The sequence below is a fragment of the Equus przewalskii genome, chromosome 19 (genome assembly GCF_037783145.1).
Source record: "Equus przewalskii isolate Varuska chromosome 19, EquPr2, whole genome shotgun sequence".
Lineage (NCBI taxonomy): Eukaryota > Metazoa > Chordata > Mammalia > Perissodactyla > Equidae > Equus > Equus przewalskii.
This window is the reverse complement of record NC_091849.1, coordinates 44178732-44205317: the sequence shown is the minus strand read 5'-3', so window position 1 is coordinate 44205317 and position 26586 is coordinate 44178732. Positions and strand designations below refer to the sequence as shown.

Genomic DNA, 26586 nt, shown 5'->3' with positions numbered 1-26586 from the left:
TTTTTATTATGGTAAAATATAAATAACAAAAAATTTTGCATTTTAACTATTTTTAAGTGTACAATTTGGTGGAATTCATTATATTCACAGTGTTGTGCAACCATTGCCATTACCTATTTTTCAAAGCTTTTTTGTTAATTAATAGACTTTTTTTGAACTGTTTTAGGTTTACAGAAAAATGAGTGGAAAGTACAGAAAGTTCCCATGTTACTTTTTCCTTCCCCCCTGTACCCTATTATTAGCATCGTGCATTAGTGTGATGCCTTTGTTATAACTGATGAGCCACATACATTCTATGGGTTTTGACAAATGTATAATAACATCTGTCCACCATTACAGTGTCATACAGAGTAGTTTCACTCTCCTAAAAATCCCGTGTGTTCCACTCTTCATCCTTCCTCCCTCCCTCCCCCCAAACTCCTCCAACCACTATCTTTTTACTGTGCCTAATTTAATATCATAAAACGTCCATTTTTTAAAAAGTTTATCAAAATTCAGTTTCAGAACATTAAGTAGGTGAAATACAGTGCAAAAACCATTTTTATAAATGTTTAATTTACATAGAACCTGTTACTACAAGCTATTCATATATTCTTTTAGAGTGTTTTGCAAAGGTGCTAGTTTGATTTATAACTCATAAAAGTGGAAGCCAATTTAAACTGCATTATGCACTGTTATGGCAATTGATGTTCATATCTGCTCAGTTTTCCACTATTCACCTCACTTTTTATGCCCCATGATTCTTAGACTGCCTCATGGTCTATGTTGTCTTAGGTTTGGATCATATATTATAGATTAACAAGAAAGGGGTCAGACTCTTTGAGATAATGTACGTAAATACCCTTATTTTATAAAGAAGGAACCAAACTCCAGAGATATAAAAGGTTAATTTCTTACTTTATTTGTTTATACGAAAGCAAAACTTAACATGTATTAAACTCTTACTTTGTGGCTATGATATGTCTTCATACATTTTGTATTTTGACAAACCCGAGGACTCGAGAAATGGATAATCTTGCCCATGATCTCTCAGGACCTTCATGGCAGAACCCAGATTGCAGCTGGTCTCTCAGCCACTGTCCAGTACTGCAGTCAGGAAAGACTGCACGCTGAAGCTCCTCTTCCTGGCTGCGCTCTTTGATGTTGAAGCCCAGTTGCTGAAGTGATCTAGAATGAAGGATCAGAATCTAGTGGACCCACTTTATCCCTGAATACAAGCATTATCCTGTCAGATCCCCAGCTTAACCATTGAGTCATAATATGATACAAGTGTTCTATGCTCTAGTCAACTGTGTGGGCATGGGAGGCACAAAGGCAGAAGGCGGTAGAGTGAGTAGAGCAGCAAAGTAGATAGTGACAGTCAGTGTGATTAGTGCTGTGATAGAAGTATTTTTGGGTATACAAGATGAGACATCGGGGATGTCTTACCCCCAAAAAGAGACAGCTAAGCTGAATTTTGCTATTGGCTTCATTAAAGGGTGTTAATGTCTCTGAAGCATCTATCTTTAGGCCTTTTAAAAACTATTTGTAACCCTTTCTGACTCTCTGCTGACAACAATCCTCCCCAACCTACAAGATTTCAAGCCCCACTGAGAAAGTACAGTTACAGTTGTTGGTTTAGAACCGTTAAAAAGAATCAAACTTCTGTATCTACTTAGTGAGAGATGTTTGTGATAGTGACATTTAATGAAAAATAGCTTGTTTTGTGCTGGTAAGAGCTCAGCCTTGGAATTAGGTAGAACTGATTTGATTGAATCTGGGTTCTGCAGTTATGTGACCACGGATAAAGGAGATAGCCTCTGTAAAACAAGGACACTACTGTTTTGCGGATTAAATGAGATTATGCTTATAAAAAGCTCTTAGCACAGTGCCTGGTATATACTGATAATGTGTTAGCTGCTTTTATTAATAAATGAACCTTACCTTAACCGAGTTTATAACTGTAAAAATACAATGTTAGTACATGTTACTTTGGTGCTAAATTTGTGCTTAAAATAGTTGGGAAAATGTTCTATTTAAGTTTATGTAGACTTATAATAATATTTCCAGTAGGAACCATAAATTTAAACACATGCCAAGAAATGAGAATTAAGAGCAGTCCTATTTTGGTAAATAGATAATAAACAGTGTTTTTCTAAGAAGACCACAAAGAATTTACCCCTAGAGTTCTCCAGTGGCATCAGGATGTTCAGCGTTTGACTGTTTATGCAGGCCCTCTCCAGTGCTCGGAAATCCGTATGCTGTGTGTACATCTTTGTTTAGTCACCTCTTACGACCAAGGAACTTTTGATACAGAAAGTTCTTGTTGCATTAATTTTAGATTGCCTCTTTTATCAGTATTGAAGGATTGCCAGTACAATTGCTCAACTAGTAAATTTTTTTTGTGTCTTCAGACTTCTTTTTTCTTTTTTGAAACATATTGGGTCCATTGTTCATCATAAGAAAGTTGTGATCCCTGATTTCAGGGAGTTTAGGAAGAATGGTACAAATATATGCAGGGTAAATTAAGGATAGTATTTTACACGTAATGAAAATAAGAAAAATAAATGACTATATGCTATTGGAATCCCATGCCATCACTATTGAAAAACCTAGTGGAATTTTGTGAATGCCCTACCGGGAGGGATGATTTCAGAGAGTTGTCGCATTTTATGGTAGCTGGGTGATGAGCTTACGTTAGATTGTGATCTTACTTTTATCAGTCTTGAAGTGACTCACTGTCCAGGCTGGGGGCACTGGTTTGAAAGGTCCTCTTCAGTTATAAGCCATAAAAATGCCATGGTGGTTTGGGGTTTCGATTAAAAATAGAGTGTGCTGATTTCTGTGTAGGTGTGCTTACCATATTTATTTACATTTATTCAATGTTGGTATTGCTTTTATTTCTAGCAAATATTTCTTAAATGTATTTTTGTCTGGTTTGTGTTATAAAACAGAAAAAGCAAAACTAAAGGTGTAAATTCATACACATTTTATCACTTGTTAAATAAAACATTCATTGAACAAATAACATCAGAGAAGTTGCCTCTTTCTGTACTTTTTTCCTGTTAAATTAGAGCCCTGAGATTAATTAAAACTTGTTGCAGTTTTCATCATCTTAAAGCTGATGCTTAAAACTAATATAGCTACAAAAAAATGAATACTTCTTAGAATTTAAACAGTTGTTATACACATGAACTGTTCTGCTGGAGATCTCATTACTCAGGATTCATAATCACTCTATTCAGATGTGACAGGAGTGGGCTTATTTGGGTATCTTTGAGATTTGAAGCAAATCTGTAAGAGCCTATTTATTGATGGTCTTCATTGGCCAGAGACAGAGGCTTTTATAGATTTGCTTGGAAATAGAAATTAAAAAACACCAGCAGCTAACATGTATATAATACTTTATTATTTGTAGAGCCTTGTATGTACAGGATGTCCTTGATTCTGTTAGCAGTTTGATGAAGGAGTGTTCTTATCTTAAAGAGCTTAATTGACATGCCCATGATCATAACACCTAGTAAGTGCAGGATGTTAGACTTTAGCTTCCATGTTCTTTTCTACATTCTCCAAGGAAATGTCTTTATTTTAAAATTAGTCTTAATCAATATTGTACTCACAGTATCTTCGGATTATTTTATCTGATTTTCCATTGCATTTTAGAAAAAAAATTAACAGAAGTTAAGCCAGCATTCTTATTTTAATAGTTGGAAATGACAACTATAGAGGTGCTGGGGAAATGTTAGGCTCTATGGAAATGAAAGTAATTGTAGGATCCAAGTTAAGTACAAGAAAATTATATTCACATTCTGAACGCAAAACCACATGAGAACTCCAGATTCAGAGTTTTAAATGAAAATAAAATAAAAACAAGAAGAAAACTAACCAAATCACCAGTTTTCCTTGTTGTGATGTTGTACTAATACACCTTTTAAAGGTAGTGATGATGTATTAATACACCTTTTAAAGGTTATGATAAACTGCACAGACGTGCTCTAGTTCCTTTAGACAGAATTTCCCTGAACTCATGTCACCTACAAGGGATTTGTGGAGTTAGTCAACCGTTAACGAACATCGACCTTTCATTTGGCTGGAGAGGGCAGAAAGGTTCTTCTGCAGAAGATAGCAAATGCTGTATGTATGGAGACTGAGGAAAATTGCATATGCTATGATTTTGTTTTAATCAGAAAAAATTTAATAAAATATAAAGTATTCCCTAAAGTCCTCCATTGCCATTAATTCAGCAAGGCTCACGTTTGCCCCCAGTGCGGGTCTGCTTCTACGGAGTTGTTCAAAAATGATTTTGTTGTTCTTCCATCAATCCCAGGAACAGTAACTACGTGTCTGTGGCTAATACAGGTATTGCCAGAATGCCCTTTAAAAAGGTAAATTTCCTACCTGGAAGTCTGCCAAGAGTTGTTTTCCAAATCGTAGCCTTTCCTGAATCAAAGGAGGCAGCTGTTGACTTCCTGTGTGGACGCAGAGGAGTGGGGAGTATCAGGGCAAGCTGCGGCTCGGCTTTCCCATCCCACCTCCTGGGCTTGTGCCCGCAGCGTCTATTTTGAGTCGCCAGACTCAAAGTAAATAATTTTACTTACCATCTTCTTTATATACTGGCTTAAAACTTTACTTTGTAAATTAAAAATAAATTATGTTGCAAGCAGTTTATCTTTCTTAACTGATTTTTGTCACTTTTTGTATACTTTGCAGTTCTTGAAATACTAGGATGAGTCTTATTTATGGTAAAAGAAGTAAAGAGAATTTAAATGTATTATTGTTCTGACCAGAAAATATTAAGACTACATGTCACAGAAAGAGTCTGTTAGGGTTAGAAAGAACCTTAGATCACTGAGACCTCTCATCAGGGAGCTGTAGCAGAATAATCTGAAGAACTTGCCACAGATTTCCTCAGATCATTTGATTGGATAGTTTTGAGGTAGCCCCTGTGCATGGTGCATTTTTATAAAGCTTCTGAGGAGATGATTTTGATTAGTATTCATGGTGAAGAACTACTTAAATTATCATCCAGCTGTTTCAAGTGAGCCCCAAAGACGTGAGCTGGTTTGCCCAGAGACTGCTGATGGCTGAGCCCAGACCAGATTCTGGTCTCCTACCTCAAGTCCCATGGCTTTTTCCCGCTTTACCAAAGTCATCTCCTAATTTGCATGTTTACACTCATACTGGAAAACCTCTCTTTTTTTTTCTCACTTGTTTCAAACTTCTGAGATTGTAGTCCTGTGAAATGCTTAGAGACTCTACCTCCAACATTAAATTGTAAGTAACTGCAAGATAGGGACTGAACATAGTCATGTCTTTTAACCTCTGAGAAATGTTTTACACAGTTCGTTTAATGTAAAAACTCAGTAAGTGCTTATTAAAGGAGTAATTCTGATTTGGAATAATGTAGCATCTGGTGCCACACACACTTGGTTCATGGCCAGTGTTCAACAATATTTCTTGAATAAAAATCAGTCTTTAGGTAATCTTTTTATAATTTTAGATGTAAATTCCACTTTCCACATAATCTCTGCATAATTTAGAACAATTTTTTATAATTTAGAATGATTTTTATAATTTAGAATGATTTTTATTTTCCCAGAATAATTGTTTTGTTTTGCTTTTTGTGTAACAGTAGCATAGTTGTTGCTTCTGAAAGTAAAATCACATTTGAGTAGTAAAAAGAGTAATGCACTTAATATTAGACCAAATTACATCACTATCTAGGGTTTAATTTTCCTCCATCTGTAAATGAATGAAGTAGGCTAGATCTCTGCTCAAAAATTATGTGACTATATCCTATTGGCTCTGTTTCTTTATATACATATAAAGATATATATCCTATTGTCTCTGTTTCTCTGGAGAACCCTGACTAATACAATCTCTCTATATTTCTTTTTTATAAAATGTTTAATATAAATGGTAATGCTAAGCACTTTGAATAAATAAAACAGGAGGTAGGGGACTAGAGAGTGATCACAAGTCCCATTTCAAATAGAGTAGCGAGAAGGCCTTTCTGAACAGATAATGTTAAAACAGAGTCCTGAAGAAAGTAAGGGAGTGAGACGTGTGGATACCTTAGGGGCAGAGGGAAGCGTCTGTTTATAACAGCTTTGTTAATATTAAGACAAAACTGGAGATAATCCAAATGTTCATCAGCTAGTAAATGGATAAACAAGTTATGGTACATGTATACAGTGGAATACTGGCCAGCAATAAATAGGAACAAATTATTGATACACGCAACAACATGGATATGTCTCAAAAGCATTACACTACGTGAATAAAATCAGCCATAAAAGAATACGCACTGTATGATTCCATTATTATAACATTCTAAAAAGGCAAAACTGTAGAAACAAGGAACAGATCAGTGGTCCACAGAGATGGAGGGGAGGATTGTCTATAAAGGGCACAAAGAAACTTTTGGGAATGGTGGAAATGTTCTCTATCTTTATTGTGGTATTTACATATCTGTATTTGTCAGCACTCAAACTATGCATTCAAAAGGGGGAATTTTACTGTATGGAAATTATACCTCACTAAATCTGGCTTAAAAGAATTCTTTGTACATGACATACTATGAAGTAAACCTGATGCCCACTGAAGATATACCATTTCTATCTTGTGACCTTTCTATCTTTGAGGATAGAATTACCTCCATTCCAGTTTGAAAAGCATGGAGGCAAGAAAATTCTCACAATAGTCAATTATGCTAATTATGATAGTTAATTTATGAACAATTTCAGCTGTGAAGAAGTGCTTTTTAGCGCTTCATAAATTGTGGAAGTCCTAGAAAGCAATAGTTTTTTGAGGAACACAAGTAAACAATGCTCTAATTACAAAATAAAACCAAAAGATATTGTTAATATTACGATCCAGGGATACAGTTTCCTTTGATATGAGAAGTGAACTTTAACTGCCAGTGTCACAATTAAAACCAGAGTCAAGCCATTGCCATGTTTCATCAAAATTTCAGTAAATATTTCTCTCAGTGTTCCTATCGTCTTCTAAATTTTCCTTATTCCAGCCAAAAAGGAAAAAAATCAGCCAAAATCACCAGTCTCTTCCTTCCTAGGACTTCTAATTGAATGCCAGAATCCCAAAAGTAATAAATGTTGTCTAACTGAAAGATGCAAATGATCAAGACTTTAAAAATGTAAAGCAGCTAATTTAGCACATGAGCAAAGACAGAGATCAGGAAAAGATAATCCACCAAGCCCCCCACCTTTATTAGCCACACTCTCAGAACTTACCCTTAAGAAGTGTCTTAACATAACTGCAGCCCAGTCACTCCAACACAGTTAAGGATTCTAGAAGCTTTACAGGAAAGACAAGTTGCTTAGTTATCATTTAGTAAGCTCTCAGAACAGTGGAGCCAGATGTAAATTTCCACGAGAAATTCCGAAAGAGCATGAGACTTTGGTACACCTGCAATACAGATCTTTTTGTTGCCGTCACTTCTTTTCCTCTTCATTCTTGCCAAAGCATTAGGTTAGGTGGATAAAACTAATGACCTTGACAGGCTTTATAGTGCCTACAACTCCTATCCATTCAAAGCATTTAACCTATTTGGAGAATCCTGGCCAGGAACAGTCGTAAACTACATGGGTGTATCTTTTCAGAGATCCTAATATATGACTGGTAACTCAAATTTAAGGCTGTTTTTAACTATTTGGTTACCCTATTGGGTATATATGTAGGAGTGGAATTGTTTGGTCGTGTAGTGTGTATTTAACTGTATTAAAAAACTGCCAATGTACTTCTCAAAGTGGTTGTACAGCTTACTTCCACATCAGCAGTGCGTGAGAGTTTAGTTACTTCACCTCTTTGCCAGTGCTTGGTATCATGTCCTTTAAATTTTAGCCATTCTAGGGGCTGTGTAATAGTATGTAAGTGTGGTTTTAGTTTGCATTTCCCTAATGACTAATGATGTTGTGCATTGTTTCATGTGTTTATTGGCCATTTGAATATCTTCTTTGGTAAAGTATCTGTTCAAATCCTTGGCAGTTTTTATTGTTGGTTTTTTTGGCCTTTATTATTGAGTTGTCAGATTTCTTTATGTTCTCCAGGTACAGGGCTTCATCAGGTAGTGTTTTACAAATGTTTTCCCTCAGTGTGTGACTTGTTTCTTTTCCTTCTGGTATTCCAATTTTATGTATGTTAGATCATTTAATATCATCTCACTGCTCTTGGATCTTCTGTTTTCCTTCTTTCAATTTGTTTCCCTTTGTGTTTAAATTTGGATAATTTCTATTCACCTGTCTTCAAGTTTACTGATTCTTTCCTTACTTGTGTCCTTAACTGCTGATAAGCACAACTAAGGAATTAATCTCTGACATTCTATTTTTTATTTCTAGCTGCCCCATTTGATTTTTTGTGTAGGTTCCCTCTCTCTGCTGCAATCCCCCATCTGTTCATGCATGTTGTGCCCTTTTCCACTAGAACCTTTAACATATTAATGATAGTTATTTTAAAGTTCATATATAATATTTCCCATATCTGGGTCATCTCTGAACCTGGATTTGTTGACCATGCTATCTTTTGACAGTTGGTTCTATTTTAGTTGCTTTTATTGTGTGTTTCATAATTGTGATTGAGTGCTGTATATTGCTTATGAAGGAACAGTATGTATTTTCCTACATAGTCCTTGCTCCTGGTAACGGGCACACCACCTCTTCTGTTAAGCACGGGTGGTTGAGTCAATCAGCAGTTGAGCTGGGTTTGGATTTTGTTGTTGCTACAGTAACCTTTAGTGCCCCAGGCCTTAATGTCCTCCAGTGGGGGCTGATGTTCCTTTGTGCTCAGTGTGGAGTCTTAGCGCTGGTGCGTTTTTCTTAGTGTTCCTGCTCTTTCAGGATGGTTTTCTGCAGTTCTTGTATGCCTGCACTGTAGAGAGAGTCTCTCTCCATGCTCTTGCTTTTCCCCCCAGCAGTAGACTCCTGTTTCTTGTTACTGAGTCTGGGGCTTGTGGTCGGGACAGGATGGAAGTTTCTCAATTCTTCTTGTTCAACCTTAATCTTAAGTGGGCCTTGGGAATGTGGCCTTCTCTGTGTACCAGCCTACCCTCTTCTGCAGTCAGACTGCAGACTTCTGCTAAAATCTGGGCCCAAGAGGGTTTCCTGCCTCTCCCCTAGTAGCTTAAGCTTTTGTTTAGTATGAGATAATGGTCTGGGGAGGTGGGTGGGGTTTTGTATATGTGCAGCTGAGCCCGTGCTCACCCTTTAAAATTCATTAGAATTTTACCTGTTTTCTTCTTATCCGTTTTTACGGTGGCCACCTCTTTCTCCAATGCCCCATCATCGGTGAAACAGTTTGTGCGTCCGGTCTCTCCTGAGAGGTTTTCATTTCTCTCTGGAATTCGTTTACTTGGTGCCTCAGCTCTCTGGTGGGCTCAAGAAAAGTTATGATTTTATAGATTATCTGGAATTTTCTCATTGCTACTGTTGGAGCAACATTCTCTTCTGGCTCTCTACAGTCTAAAGCAGAAGCAGAACTCCCCAAGAATTATTATGTATTGGGAAGAGTTTTTATGATAAAGTATGAATCCGCAAAGGAATAAGCTGTTTATGGCAGACTGCTTTGTGGCACACTCCTCAACTGTCTGGCATATGTGTTCCCCTCCACTGACATTGCGGGAACTTTTCTAGAAAATTCAAGAAGTACTGAATCTTAGGCCAAGCAAAAAACAAAGGCAGAAAAACCCACCTTAAAACATTGGTGAGTCATCAGTGAGATAGACAGTTGTAGGTCAGCTGCTCATTCCCAAACCCCTTCCGTGTCTACCTCTTTAGAGAGGTGGCTGGAACAGGTAAGTACACTTGATTCTTGTTATCGGAGAAGTCAGGTTCTATAAAGTTGCCAGAACACAGAACCGTTGCTCCTGGGGGAAATATGTACACACATACACACGCACACACACATCCCCTCCTCACACAGACTATAATCTTAAATCCTAGAAATAACTCATCTTAGTAGATCTATTTTCTTTATTTTACAAAAGAGAAAACAAGGTTCAGAGTGTTAACTCACTTGCCTGAGGCTGCCCCACCAACAGGTCCCAGAGTTGGAGATTCATGGAGATTCATAACTCCATTCAGCTGGCCCTTCAGTAAGGGCTTCTTGGACTACCGTGCTCTGCGCTACAGTCTCCATCCTCTGGTCAGCTCTGTGTGAGAGCCGAAACGAGAAGGCAGTGTCACCTTCTTAGACTTCATCTAGGAATTCATGAATTGGCAACTAAAATTGTTGCTGCTCTGCACATGTCAGTGAAAACATGGCAAATACCGATTTGGGGATTACAAGTTTTAGTGAGTAGATGAATTTGCAAATACAAAATTCATGAATTAGGAGGATCAACTGTATTTACTTTTCTAATCTCCCTGAGAGTTAGAGGTGGATATATAACTGAGTTCTAGCTAGTGAGAAGTAAGTAAAAGTCTGCGGTAGGGCTTTTGCTCTTTCTGATAAAAGTGACGAAGTGACTGGTGCTGCGTCACCCTTTTCTTTCTTATTTGAGTGTTGATATGAGTTGGAAAGTGTGGCAGTAGTCCTCTGACAAGTAGGTGATGCTAGTTGAGGATGAAAAGCAGAACTGAAATGTGGAAAGATCGTGTTCCCCCATAGTGCCTGATGAGCAGCTAAACCTATCTTAACAATCTTCCACCTGTAGTCATTTTAAGTGAGAAAAATAATCCCATGCATATTTAAGCCACTCTTGGTTAACCTTTCTATTACTTGGAACAGAGTTCATTCTTAATTGACATAGCCAGTAATTCAGTTTTTATGTAGGTTTTTTTTGAAACATGGAAACAACATACTAATGGTGGTTGATTATGCTCACCACTTTATGTATGTGATATTTATATGCTGTATTAGAGAAAAGGTTTTTTAAATTTGCTATAAGGAAGATTGGCCCCAAGTTAACATCTGTTGCAAATCTTCCTCTTTTTGCTTAAGGAATATTAGTCCTGAGCTAATATCCATGCCAATCTTCCTTTATTTTTCTATGTGGATCGCTGCAACAGCATGGCTGACAAGTGGTGTAGGTCCACGCCTGGGATCCAAACCTGCAAACCCAGGCTGCCAAAGTGGAACGTGCTGAATTTGACCACTACACCACAGGGCTAGACCCCCCAAATGTATGTTTAGAAATTCAGTTTGTGGGGATCTCACTGACAGTTTGTTTCAGAGAAGGGAGAATGCAGTAGGAGTTTGGACTCTGGAGAGATTTCTCTGGTGTCTGTACTCAGAGACTTCTGTTCTAGAACAGTATTTCCCTGCATAGAAGTTAGGTCTTCTGAGGTGGGTGGAGTCAACCCAAAACTTATAATGTGGCTTTGAACTAGTGTTCCTTCTTCTGTGGCACGAGTCATTTTCATAGCCAGGTCCAGGTAATGCTTCCTTCTGGACACCATAATTTATCAGTTAAACGTTGCCCTATTTCAGTGAGGGGAAAATTTGTGGACCGGTTAAAGGATTTTCTAGAAAGAGCTTCTTATCAAGACCTAGAATAGAGCATTTGAGTATCTGGATTTTTCCTTGTATAACAAAAGTGTTATGTCTCCTACAAATTACACTTCCTTTTTTTCTGTGAGTAGTTTTACTGTGTTCATTAGTTTTTTTCCTTTGTATTTGCTTTAATTTCTTATTCTACTCTTCTCATTTAGACATACAAATTTTGCAGATTTTTTTTTTGTTTCAATTCAGTATTCATTTCAGGCAGTTAGGAAACTCACCATAATTCACTTACATATAAAAAATGTTTTTACCAGCTAAAACAATATTTTTAGTTTCAGATTTTGCTATGCTTGCAGAATCTATGTGTGTTGTGCTCATTCATTTTTATGGAAAATCTTTACATCTCTAGACTTTAGACATAGTACTTATGTTTTCGGTCATCTAATTTTAGACTAATTTTCAAGAAAACATTTGGTCATGCATTTAAAATGTTTTCTCTTCTGCTCCGAAGCCATACTGTTGTGCTACTCCTCTGAATACTTGCCATAGATCTATCTTTTTATAAAGTCCCTTTTAACATTCCAGAAAGTTTTAACTGCCTTGTTTGGAGACCTACCTCATGCTAACAATTTTTCAAAATAAACAATACAGTGAGTTTATATCTTAATTGACAAGAACATAAATGAATCACATCTCAGCCTGCCAAAGGGCTGTGTAAGAGAAACACATTGGTATCCTTGTCAATGATCTTGGTTTAACCATTTGAGAAGTACATGCCATGCCTTATAACAGGCTTTATGGTACCTACATTTCAAATGATATTTTAGTGTTCTATTTTATTTCTCTGATGAATACAACATAAATTAATCATTTGGACCCATTTCTTAGATTATTTTATAACCTAGAACAAATTTTGGGAATGTTGGACCTTCTTGTTATTTGTGTGTGTGTGTATGTGTGTGTGTGGTTTCTTGTTTCTACTTTCAAGAAAAAAACTCAGACTAATTGTTTTTTGAAAAATTCCTGACATAACTGAACTGAAATGTATTAATATTTTACATTTCTGAAACAGAAAATAAAATAATTCAAGAGCAAGACAAACCAGCCAACAAAAAGGCTAACTAAATATGGATCTCCTGGTTAATAGCTAAACAAAGAAAAGAATTAAAATACTTTAAAAGTTACAAATTTATGAATGAGTTGTAGAGAGAAACTAAAAACTTATAGTCTGTTTGAAATACAGAATCACTTACTGTTCAGAAACTATGTAGATGAATTGCAGGATATGAGTGAATCTGTACCTTCTATCTAGTCTCCATGACACCTGTCTCTGAAGAAAGTTTTATGTTAAGATATTGAGTGAGGCTAATGTTGGTAACCTGTCTGTCAGCCTTTCCCTGGGATGACAGTTTGGTCTGCACCTCAGATATCTGATGGATCTTACTGATTTTGGAGCCTCAGATGCCCCGTTAGGAATATGTTAATTAAGTAATCTGGAATATGACTTCATGAGCAGTAATCTGAGCAGGTGCATTCGAACATGCTCAAGAATCTTTCACTTCTGGAAAGGTGGATTCAGTATCACTGAATCCAGTATTGCTGTGTTATAGGAAAATGGGCCTGTTGCATTGCTATCAAGTGGAGCTTGATCAAATCTGGCATAAGTCATATTTGATGGCATACTGTCCTTGAATAGTAGAGGCTTGGACCACCTGCAAAGATGACTGGAGAACTGGACAGCTTGGTCATGCCCTTCAGTGGGGATGGGAGGGTAGGGATGTGGAGGCAGGAATCTAACACAATCGCACAGATTTTTTGACATACTCCATTGTGGATTGTGCGATAGAGATGGACACTCAGTCGAATTGAGAGGCATATTCCTTACCACTGGGATTTGAGCCCCTTTTCTCTCTCTTATTTCTTTCATCTTGCAACCACTTTTCCCAGTGAGAGAGCCCCACTGAGTAGCAGGGACCATGTGCCTCAGGTGACTGGTAGTGGTGGGTTGTCTGTTGTTGTTGTTTTCCCATTATCTGTATTCTTGATGCCAGGAGCATCCCTCAGTGTGTTTATATCAGGATATGACTCTGGCTCTGCACCTTTGTAACATAAAACAGGTGAGTCAGTACAGTGAGAAATAGGAATATTTCTGGAAGTCACTCCTAAACCATAACTACTAACAATAACCATACAAGGAAGTGACTGTTCACCATAAATAGATCACACTAACCCCAAACTAAATGTATCCCCAACTGGTCCTCCCCTTAGCAGGATTCCAAAACGGCCCTCAGTCGCTCCAAAGTCACCAACAAGAGGGAACTGTGAGGGAGGGAAGTCAGTGTGGAAGGAGATAGCTGACTGTAGTGAAAATGCTTTTTGTAACTTTTTTATTTTTGATAAAACCATATGACCATGTATCTTAGACCTCTTCAGGGCCATGGAAAGAGTCGATACAACCAAGACCTAAGGCTTACCTTCATTATACTTTCATGGTAAATCCACTTGTGTGTGTTTCTTAAGTGTGTTTGTAAGATAAACGTAAAAATTATTACAGGATCAAGAAAACAATACAAATAGACAAAACAGTATGAGTTTATCACTATTGTATTGTGAAAGGTAAGAGCTGGTTTCCACTAGTTGCATATATATAGTTTGCAGAATAAGCTATGTTTAAAAGCTCTGAGTTGATTTGTAGTTTAAATCAAGTGTTTATTTTATGTGTAATCTTCAACTCAGCCTTATGTTGGGTTCTGTGGGGATTATGAATACAGTGCTTATCTTTAGGGAGTTTAAAAGTCTTATTGGGATAATATACTCAGGTGGAATAATTTAAGAGTATTTTACGGTATTAGGATAATTCCATCTAATAACTGCGTATGTCTTGTGTGTGAGAATCATGCTGTCCTCCCAACAGTTCTCTGAGCGACCCTGAGAGAAGTTGTTTTGTAGCTGCAGAAACAGCATCAGCAAGTAAATCTTGGAGCTAGCACCAGAATCCTTGTCATTTGCCTGTTCATCTTTTTCTCCTTAAATTTTTTAAAAAATCTTTCCCCTCTGTCGTAAATAATAAAACACTTCTTATGATAGTATGTTTCATAAAGTGTAAGTATACTGTATTAGTTTCCTAGGGCTGCTGGCAACAAAGTACTACAAATTGGGTGACTTAAAACAAAATGAATTTATTGTCTGACAGTTCTGGAGGCTGGAAGTTCTAAGTCAGGGTGTCCTCAGGCTGGTTCCTTCTGGAGGCTCTGAGGGAGAATCTGTTCCCTGCTTCTCTCCCAGCTTCTGGTGATTGCTGGCCATCATTGGGATTGGTGAGTTTTAGATGGATCACAGCATCTCTGCCTCCACTTCACACGGTGTTCTCCCTATGTCCTTGTGTCTTCACATGCTCATCTTTTTATTAGGACACTAGTCATATTGAATTAGGGCCCACTCTATGGCAGTATGAGCTCTTGTTAATTAATTACATCTACAATGACCGCTTTTCCAAAAACGGTCACGTTCTGAGGCAGTGGCAAGGTTAGGGCTTCAACATTTCTTTTTCGAGGGCGACACAATTCAACCCATAACATAAACCTAGGGAGATTATATTTTTGGACAGATCTCATTTTCCTCTTTGAAATTCTGTCAATAGATAATTAAAGAAAATAATTCTGAATTTGTACACAGAAGCCACATTACTTTAAGTGAACTGTTTAACCTCTTGCAATAAAGAATAGACGACTCTGTCCTGCTAACTTATAGTGTGCCTTTGCGAATCAAGTGAGATACTTTAAAACGTGCCCCTACTTGTTTTTATTTTGTTTTTTCCATTGAGACATTAAGTGCCTTTCATTTTCTTGAGGCTTTAACTGTTGATTTGTAGTTATGGAGGAGCTGATTCCTACATAAAGCCCTTTTTAAAGTGCTCCATAGAGGTTAGGATTAAAGTCATTAATGAGGATCATTTGAGTGGTATTATGACTTGAATGGTTTTTGAAAGAATTTTAGGTAAAAGTTATGGAAACCACCTTAGGTACACAAATGTATATACACTATATAGAGTAATCAAAAAAGGTTATTTGAAGGATTCCTTATTCAGTAATCATTTGATAAAGAAAGAAGAATGTAGAGGTTAAAAAATGAAGATTATAGATTAAGGTTTGGGACAAACTTACTGTGTTAGGGTGTGAAATGGTAAAATAATTAAATAGTCTTCAATAGTTATAATTTCAGATACTTAATTTTTAGAATGCTGATCATGATCTAAAACAGTGATTCTTATGCTTGATGGAATATTAGAATTACCTAAAAAGCTTTTAAAAAAATACTGATGCCTGGACCCCTATCCAAACCAATTCAATCAGAATCTCCTAGGGGTAGAGTTCTGACTTTGGTATGTTTTCAGACCTGTGTGCAATTCTGTTGTGCAGCTGGGGTTGAGAATGACGGATCTGGAGGGATCATTATATTAATGAATGATCATTAATCTGGAATTGATACATTATAAGTGAGATGTTATATCAATTTATTTTTGGAAACTGATTTTTAATTACCACCTTTAAAAATATGACATTTTAAAATACAAAAATTGATATACCTTTTTCTTAGGCATTTATTGATTGTTAAGCCTCTTTAATTATTGGACACTACTGAAACTCCTTTCTGAAAACAGTATTATATATAAATTAATAGAATTGAACAATAATCCTATGAAGTTGAAAGAAGGAAAAAATGTTTTACCATTGTTTATAACAGAAAAAAAATCACATTTTTTCCAGATAATTGCATTTTCATTGAAAATTATTGGAAGTGGCATTCCTTTTACTTATTAATGTTCTGTGATCACATCAGCAGAGATGAAGTATAAGTGATGGTGTCTGTTGAATTCTTTACAAGTACATCTTGGCTTTAACGAGGTTATCAGAATCCCACATTCTTTTTCACTAGTACCTTAAAAATTATGGTGTTAAAATGTCATAGGATTACTTCTTAAATTTTTTTAATAAAAAATATTACAAATTATCCTTTCAAATTAGTTAACCCAAAAATCTTTCTGGTCACAGGTGGAAAAAAAGTACTTCATTATTCCAAAATATATATAGTTTAAGAGAAGGCTGAGGTACTTTTTTATGGTACGTATTTTTTCCTTACACTTGTTTGTAACTACCGTCACAGAATTAGAGCATTAAAAAATACTTGTTTCTTGTCGTGCTCAGAAAATTGTTAATATTTTCTTTGGATTGGTAGATGAATATGGCAAAGCTGGCATCGATTTAAACATTTTTGGAAGCAAAGATCCCAGAAACTTTGAAATCACATTTAATGATGTGAATAGCAGAACAAAGAAAAGAAAGGAAAGGGAGCTAGCATTTTGAAATTTATACCATTCATTGAGCCTATGTCTTTAAATGTGCTAGCAGAGGTTATCCGAAGAAGTGTTTGCATTGAACTTTTGACCGTTCTAGAACTCAGGAAGGATGCAACAGTTTTGTTAGTTAAAAAACACTATACAAATGTTGAGGATGTCTGCATGACATTAGGAGATTGAAGTCATTTTGTCATCCTGTGATAAGACCAAGACCAGGTGGCTCTATTCTGTGGCTTAGGATGTGGGTTTCTTTGGTTCTGCTAGTGTGAGACACTGAGGAAACAAGTTACATATGCAAAATGAGCTGGTTTTGAAGCTCTGTGTAGCTTGGTAGTGTGATTATTGGCCATTTTGTGACAAGCTGTTTTCTGTTTTTTCTACCTAGAGTGCAGATGGGTCATGCTGAGGAATTACAAATATATAGTTTACTATAAGATGGAAGTACTGGGTTTGGCTTTATTCTTATTGTTTGGATGTCAGGTGAATTATTTACTGTAATGTATATTCTAAAAATGAAAATTGCCCATTTGTGGGTAGAGTGGCCCATGATGTGTGTATATAAGGGAACTTTTACTGATATTCATTCATGAGAATGCCTCATTCTAGGCTCTAGTTAGCTCCATTGCCTTAAACCGTGGTGTTTTTTCCTCAACACAGTGACCTTGGAATCTCAGTCTTGCCCTTTAGTGTCTTTTTTTTCTTACTTTGCTTTTATTCATTAAAAAACAACATTCTCAATTACTTGTTTATAATGCAAAATCTACTTACTATTTATGAGAAAATTCGTGGTCCAACCTATATATGTTAATAGGAAGCTAAAAGGAACCCTTAATCAAGATTCTAATCAGTCCAGTAAGTTTCTTTGTTTAGTTTTACTTGTTTCACAGTAATTTTAGTGTGCTATCCTTTTCAGACCTACCTTCCTTCTTTCTAAGATAATCAGATAGTAAGATAATCTAAGATAAGATAATCAGAGTCACACTCTCCAAACTGCAGATCAAAAACTACCTTCTCTACAGAATTCATGTATTCACTGTCCATACATCAGGCACTTTCGCATGTTAGGTTTCTTAAACCTGATGACAGTCTTGTAAGCTTTCTTCTTTAATTTTTCATTGTTTAGTCATTCCTTCATTGAACAGACTTTCACCAAGCATCATCCTCCAATCTTTTTTTATATAATAGCTTCACATATACTGTAAAATGAATTTCCACAATTTTTCTAAGTAATCACATACTTAAGATGAAATTTTACCGGGGCTGGCCCCGTGGCCGAGTGGTTAAGTTCGCGTGCTCCGCTGCAGGCAGCCCAGTGTTTCGTTGGTTCGAATCCTGGGCGCGGACATGGCACTGCTCATCAGACCACGCTGAGGCAGCGTCCCACATGCCACAACTAGAAGAACCCACAATGAAGAATACACAACTATGTACCGGGGGGGCTTTGGGGAGAAAAAGGAAAAAATAAAATCTTTAAAAAAAAAAAAAAGATGAAATTTTACCTGTAGTGAAAAGGTCATCTTTACAGTACTCATAACTTTGGGCATCAGTTGTCTCTTTGCAAATGGCTAGGTGGAATGTGCCTAAATGCAGAAAAAAAGTACCTAAGAATCATTTTTACTGTTAGCCCATTATGATCCCTGTGAAGGCAGAGACCGTGTTGGTAGCTGTGTTTCTAGCACTTCCAGAATCTTTGCTCTATATAGTAGGTGTGCAGTAAATAATCTTTGAATGAATGAATGATGGAGGTATCAAGCTACCTGTGATTGAACCAATAGGCAAAACAAAAGGTATTAACCTTTAGGATTTTTCTTTATATGAAGTTAGTTTTCAGTTAGGAAAGGAACTGCTTCCTCAGGTTAGACTCCGTATCTCTCATGGTTTTGAATAGATTGCGATTCTTTCTGTTTTACTAGGTGTCTTTACATGGCTTGCATCATAGAAAGACTGAGATTGTCAACAATATTATTCTTAAGTAAATATAGCTATTCCAGTCATTGTAAACATTGATGATTAAGAATTTTAAAAATACTTTGAGACTTTTGCTTTTAGACACACTATTGAGTTACTAAATAGATGTCCTTTAGCATATTTTGAACCTAATTACACTGAAAAACACTTACAGCACATGCCTCAACTTTTAAGCCATTTGAAAGCCTTTACGTTAAGAATAAATTGAGGGGCCAGCCCAGTGGTGTAGTGGTTAAGTTCGTGTGCTCTGCTTCGCTGGCCCAGGATTCGCCGGTTCTGATCCTGGGTGTGGACCTACACATCGCTCGTCAAGCCATCCTGTGGCAGCATCCCACACCTAGGATATACAACTATTTACTGGCCCTTTGGGGAGAAGAAAAGAGGAAGGTTGGCAGCAGATGTTAGCTCAGGGCCAATCTTTCTTGCCCACCCCCCAAAAAAAGACATTCATATTAAAAAAAAAATAAATAAATTGAGATATTTCTAAAGCCACATGTGCCAAAAAATGTTAAGTGAAAATATTAGACATGTGTCCAAAAATAGATCTTGGCTAGAGCAAAATGATTTTCTTAACAATGATCACATTTGTGATTATTTGAAACAACTTTTTTCTTTTTAAATACCTTATAGCTCAATTAAATTTGAGTGAATTCTTGAAAAAGATATTAGCTATAGTCTGTAATCCTTTGCCTTTTTCTTTCAGTTACCCATACATAGGTACATAGTACTCACCCTAATTTGACTTTTAAGTATACTTTTGCACTCCACTTTGTGTTTGGGCAGAGAGGCATATCATATAGAGATCTCACATATAATAAAATATGACGAGCAAAACTGGCTGTAAGGTTAATTGATTTGGTATCATTACCTTTACAGTATCCCCCCCCTTATCCACTGGGAATATCTTGGGAGACGCCCAGTGGAAGCCTGAAACCACAGAGAGTACCAAACCCTGTAAATACTATGTTTTTTCCTATGCATACATACCTATGCTAAATTTATAAATTAGGCACAGTAAGAGATTAACAACAATAATTAATGATAAAATAGAGCAATTATAACAACATACTTTTATAAAAGTTACCATAGATCTTAGTAGTCTCAGCATATGATTGTTTTTCTTTTCTTAGGAAGTCTGGGACTTTCACCTTTTCACTTAAAGGAAACACTTGATGGCTTCTCTTTAGCATAACCGAATTGCCAGCATAACCACTTGTGCTTTGGGGCCATTATTAAGTAAAATAAGGGTTACTTGAACACAGACACTGTGAAACCACGACAGTGGGATCTGACAACCCAGATGGCGGATGTGCTGGACCAAGAGATGATTCACATTCTGGGTGGGCGGGAGCAGGATGGCATGAGTTCTCATCACACTGCTTAGAACTGGCATGCTGTTTAAAACTTAGCAATTCTTTGTTTCTGGAGTTTTCCATTTAATATTTTTGCACTGCGTGGTTTACTGCAGGTAACAGAGATCCCAGAAAGTGAAACCTCAGATAAGGGGGACTACTGCATTTAAAACTAATTTCTTAGAAGCTGAAGAGGATGACACATTAGGTATCATGTTCAAACATATTAAAGATAAAGTGATCAATTTTACAAACCAAATGTCAGGATGTATCTGACAAGTACAAATCTCTTGGAGAAAGTGGGATAATGTTGTCACTGGAATGTATTGTCATGGTAAATTTGGCTCTAGCAGTGTAACATAAAAACTCACATTTCTGTAAATAAGGAACCAAAAATTACTTCTCAGCCCAGAAAATAGTTTTGTTTAAGAAATGGATTTGTTTTGTAAACTGCACACAATGCCATTAGGCAATTGATTATATTAAATTTCATCTTCACTATTAAGTAACTAAAGACAGTTAACTCCTGAAGTCATATTTGAACCTCCATTTCCATGTCTTTCTGTAAACCAGCACTTTGACTGGAAGAGGCATTTTACCCTTTGGAGTTGCCTGGAGATACTCGCTGTAAATGGGATGGATATTGAATCCTAGGCAAATAGACAGTCAAAATTTCAGAGTCCTCTTCTTTCTAGACCCACCTTTCCCTTCTCCTCCATGCCGTTTAAGTTTTACATGTTGGGATTTCATTTAAGATTTCATTTAAGGACAAGATTCCAGCTACTTAAAAAACAAATAGAAGAAGAATAGTTTTAAATCACTGGGCTAGATAATCTTTAAAGTCTCTTCTATTCCCCCCTTCTTCACTATTTCCTCAAAATAAAAAGTCTGTTATTCTGAGATGATTCTAAATATGAGATGAAATCAAATTGAATTTTTCTAGAAATTTAAGTTATATGACAGATATACTCATCCATATTCTGTCAACAAAGAACAAATGAATTATATAAAGGATTTTTATGTTTATAAGTAATTGTGTGAGTACATTTTGTTTGGTGGAGGGTGATTCATGGAAATACATGGTTAGACAGGGTGGGGTTATAGAAAAATCCCCATCTCATATTAGTAAGAAAAAAACTGAACCTAATGGAGTGAGTGAACTTTTAAAACCTATTTTAATTCTGTAACTATGGGCTTGGCAACTGAAACAATATGGCACTTTGTCAGTGCGCAGCAATAGCTTTTGGCCTGTCTTTGGTAACACAAATATGCACAGTCATTTTCCATTTAATATTTAATAATGTATTATAGTTCCTATTCAGGTTTAGTCATCAGCTTCTTTTCATTTTTTCATTATTCATTTACTTTATTAGTGAAAGTTGTTTAATGAACATGAGAAATGTAGTCTATCTGTTGTCCCTATTAAATGACTAATTGCTATTCTCCCTATTAAGAGCTAATTTATTCAACAAATTTTATTGTATGCCTGCTGTGTCTGAGGCATGGTTCTAGCTGCTGGGGTTACACTAGTGAACGAGATGAGGTTTCTGTCTTCACAAAGCTTACATTCTAATGGCAAAGGTAGACAGCAAATAAATAGATACATGATATGTCTGATAATGGTAAGTCCTGGGAAAAAAATAAAGTAGGATGAGGGGATAGAATATGATGGCAGCTGCTATTTTCAATATGGTGGCCAAGAAAGACCAATCTGGAAGGTGATATTTGAGCAGAAATCTGAATGAAGTTATGCTAATATCTGGGGAAAGCAGTTCCCATCTGAGGGAATAGCGAATGTCAAAGCCTTTAGGTGGAAACATATTTGGTGTGTTCAAGGAATAGCATGAAGGCTATTTGGTAGGGGTAGAAGGAATATGATGTATGAGGGCAAAGAAGCCAGCCCTTGTAGGCCATGTCAGGAGTTGTGATTTATTTAAATATATATATTTTTAATTGGAGGACTTTGATTAGGGGAGAGCCATGATTAGATTTAAAAGGCTTACTCTAGCTGCTGTGTGGAGGAAAGATGTTAGGTGGGACAAAGGTGTGAGCAGAGAAACCAGATACAAGGCTGTTGGAATAGCACAAGCTAGAGATGATGGGAGCTTGGATTAGGGCAGTAGCAGTTGGAGATGTGAAAAGTGGTCGAATTCTAGAAATATTTTGAAAGTAGCTGGCAAGATTTGCTAATAGATCAGACGTGGAACATAAGAAAAAGAGAAGTCAGAGTTGATTCTAAGGGGTTTGGGCTGAAGAATTGGGTGAATGAATATATGTAGACACAGTAGTTCATGTAAAAGAGAACTAGAAGTTTAAGATGTCCCAAAACACATTGTGTGCTGACAGTTTGGAATGAGTGCATAAATAAAGGTGCAAGACCCTATCACTTAAGAGCATTGGCCTTGAAATGAGCAAGCCTGGATATCACTTCACTACTTAGAGTTAGTTCTGCTATAATGCAACTTGTTTGTTGCTAAAAAATCACCATGCTATGCAAAATTACACAGTGAAAACCACAGGACTTAGGGAAAATGAGATTATGGCACAATACTCAAAAACTTGTCAGTGATGTATTAAAAAAAAGATCATAAATGTTAAATGGTTGACAAATAAATACTGTAATACATTTGGCCCTTTATATTGCAAAATATATTATTCCCCTGTGGAAGTGGGTGTGGAAGGGATTGCAAGATTGTGAGTTTTTGTGGAGTGATGGAATGAGGCTTACTGAAATCTGAAGGAAAGTCGTAACACCAGATGTAAATGGATGGGAGTCACACCTCACATGGTGCACGGAGGTGACCTGAGTTAGCTGTAGGTGTTTGAGGTGTGTGCTTTTCGTGTATTCCTACATGGCTTGGTTCAGCTGTGTGCAGTTTTCTGCATTCACCTTATGTTTCTCGTGGGTGTAATCACTCATAAGCAAATACAGAATCTGAGTTATACTCACGTTCCCTAATATATCAATTGCATTGTAATAAATTTACATTTTCAAAATAAGTGTTAAAGCAAAAGTAACTGTGCCAACTAGTGACCTTTGGCACATTCCTTAACCTCACGGAGCCTTGATTTCCTCACATGTAAAATAGGGATAATAGTATTGACCTTACAGGGTTTTGGGGAGGATTAAGTGAATATGTGCCTGCAAGTTTAGAATAGAATATGGTATATATTTGTTAAAAATGAAGCACTTTCCTGTAACCCTCATTTAAAAATTGCCCCATGTGGAGAAATTAAAAATGTAAAAATATATTTTTGTGATTTTTATTTCTCTAATTAGGCATAGATGTATAGATTTAGCTTTTTATAGATGATTTAAGTCTATGCCTGTAATTCAGTTGCTACCAGCAATAATACCTTGCTTTATCATGGGACTACATGGTAGAAAGTTAGCATGTAATTATTGCCTAATTTTCTCTATAATGATAAATTTTTTTGTTATAAAATAGTGTAATTATTTAATTGCTAGCTAGTGGACACTATTTCTTTCATCTTTTCTCTTTCCCTTACTTCCACTGTTTCCGTTGAGGCCTTAATCTTTCATCTTTGGTATTCCCACAGTGGAACTGAATTGCTGTCTTGTGCCCTTCTCCCTGTCCCTGGTAAGAAGGTGTGCCTTCTTCCTCCACTGCCCCAGTTCATTCGTCCTCCATCCTGCTGCCAAGGTGCCAGGGCAGCCAGACCATCTTCCTGCCTGAGAATTACCCCCTAGCCTCCCAGCCAGCTCCTCCCATGGCCTCCCATGCTTCAGCCGTCCTGGATGATCTGATTCTTGCCTGTGTTGCTGGAGATGTCTGGAGTGTATCTGTCCGTTCCAGTCCCATCCACCCTTTATAGATATCCCTCCTACAACAACAATTACACTGTATGATAATTCTTTTCCAGTCTATGGCCTTATGGAAGTCTAAGCCCTTTGTGTTAGGAGATTTTTGTATTTCTTGTTATCCCTTGGGTCTAGCACATTCTAGATGGTCAATAAATATTAGGAAACTAAATTAAGCAAAGAAGGAATGAACATTGAGCCAGATGTAGATCGAGATTTTTAAAAAATTGAACACCTGGGTTCAATGTTAATGAATTATTTTCACTTCAGCTTTTATCATTCGTTGTTTAGCTTAAGTCACATTTCTTTATTTCTACAACCAGGACGAAGTATTTAAGTATTTTGGCAGTATAATGTGGTTAAGAACAGTCCCTGGAGCCAGCCTGTCCTGATTAGGTTCCTGGTTCAGCTGCTTACCAGCTTGGTGACCTCAGGCAGTTTACCAAACTTTTCAGTGCTTTAGTTTCTTGATCTGCAAAATGAGAATAATAATAGCATTAGGTATCCTGGCATATAATAATAATTGTTAAATGGAAAAGAACTTGCTTTATAAATTTAGAAAAATGTTAATTTGTATTTTTATTGCTGATTACTTATATTTTTGTGTTATTTCCCTGAATAATATGTCTTTAAATCATTCAATTTTACCGTTGATCTTTAATTTATCATAGTAATATAATAATAATAGAGGACTTTACTTGAAGGATTGGATATGGATTTAAAAACAGTCGGATTGAGAAAAAGGAAAGATTTCTCAAGCACTGTGTTTAAATGCTGTAGGTAGTGAGGAATTTTTTTTTCTTCTAAAATTTCATAAGATGATAACAGTGGCACAAAATATGTCAATCACTAGGAGGTTGGGTGTTACTCTCTGACACTAGAGTTGAACTTAAAATTAGTGTTGCAGTAAAAATACAATTGATAGTCGTTTTACTTATCTTTTTCCGGCTTTATGGAGATATATTTTAAGTAGTGTGAAAGTCACTATTGCAAGTATTCAATTCAGTGATTTTTTTAGTAAATTTTAGAGTTGTGAAACCATCACTACAATCCAGTTTTAAACATTTCTCATCATCCCTACAATTATTTTCATCTTATTTGCATTCTTATACCCAGCCTCATTGATCTTTCTATATCTGTAAATTTGCCTTTTCTTAATATTTCGTATAATGGAATCATACGTATATGGCAGTTTCCAGCTGGCCGCTTTCATATGGCATAATGTTTTTGAGGTTCATTTACATTGTAGCATGGATGGGTATTTCCTTCATTTTTATTGCTAAACAATATCCATTGGGTGGACATACTCCATTTTGTTTATCCATTTACTAGTTGATGCACATTGGGATTATGTTCACTCTTTGGGTTTTATGAGCAATGCTGATATAAACATTTGCATACAAGTCTTTGAGTGAAAATATATTTTCTAGTCTCTTGGATGATTCCTAGGATGGGAATGACTGGCTTATATGATAAGTTTATGTTTAACTTAAGAAAATTCCAAACTGTTTTCTGAAGTGGCTGTATCGTTTTACATTCGCAGTAGCAATGTATGAGGATTCCAATTTTTCTGCATCTTCACTAATACTTGTTATTGCCTGTCTTTTTGATTATAGCCATCCTAGTAGTTGTAAAGTGGTATCTAATTGTGGGTTTGATTTGCATATCCTTAATGATTAATGATATTGAACATCACTTCAGTATCTTATTGTCCATTTTTATATCTTCTTTGGAGAAATATCTATTCAAATCCTGTGCCCATTTTTTAATTGGATTGTTTATCTTCTTCTTATTGTTTATTAAGAGTTCTTTATATATTCTGAGTACAAGTCCATCAGATGTGTGATTTGCAAGTATTTTCTAGCTGTGGCTCGTCTTTTCATTTCCTTAATGTTGTCTTTTGAAATGCGAAAGTTTTCCACTTTAATTAAGTCCACTTTATCAATTTTGTCTTTATCGTTGGTGCCATAGAGTTGGGTGTTTAATACATTCACATTTAACGTAAGTATAGTTATGGTGGAATTCAGCCCTGATATTTTGCTATTTGTTTTCTGTCTCATGTCTTTTTTTGTTGTTCCGTGACTCCTTTGTTATCTGCCTTTCCGTTAAATTAAATAGTTTTTAGTTTACCATTTTAATTCCTCTGTTCATTTTTTGACTGTTTTAAAAAATATTTTTTGTGGTGATTCTAGGAATTTCAGTATGCATCTTTACTTATTACAGTTTGCTTCACAATAATACTCCCCTAATTCTGATAAAATACAGAAACTTTGTTCTAATATATATCCTTTTTTCCTTCCTTTGTTCTCTTGTCATACAGGTTACATTGCCATATGATGTAAGCTTAGTACACAGTTATAATGGTTGCTTTTTTTTACAATCTTATGTCTTTTAAAGAAGTTAAGCAAATAAATGAGAAAAAATATATTTATAGGATCTTTTATGTTTACCCATATATATACTATTTTTAGCACTCTTTTGCTAGATTTGAGTTAGTCTCATGTCACTTTTTATCCTTTTTTGTATTAAATAAAATTAATTATATTATAATTAATATTTATATATTATATTAATATAATTTTATTATCAATAATATAGAAATATATTGATTACAAGTAAATACAAATATATTTTATTGATATATAATTGAC

General features: G+C 36.0%; 1 protein-coding gene across 18 annotated transcripts in view; it reads left to right on the top strand.

Moving 5' to 3' along the window:
• The window catches only part of SUPT3H (SPT3 homolog, SAGA and STAGA complex component), a 465747-nt gene that overhangs the window by 162645 nt on the left and 276516 nt on the right, over positions 1-26586 (top strand). The gene's annotated exons all lie outside the window — the stretch shown is intronic.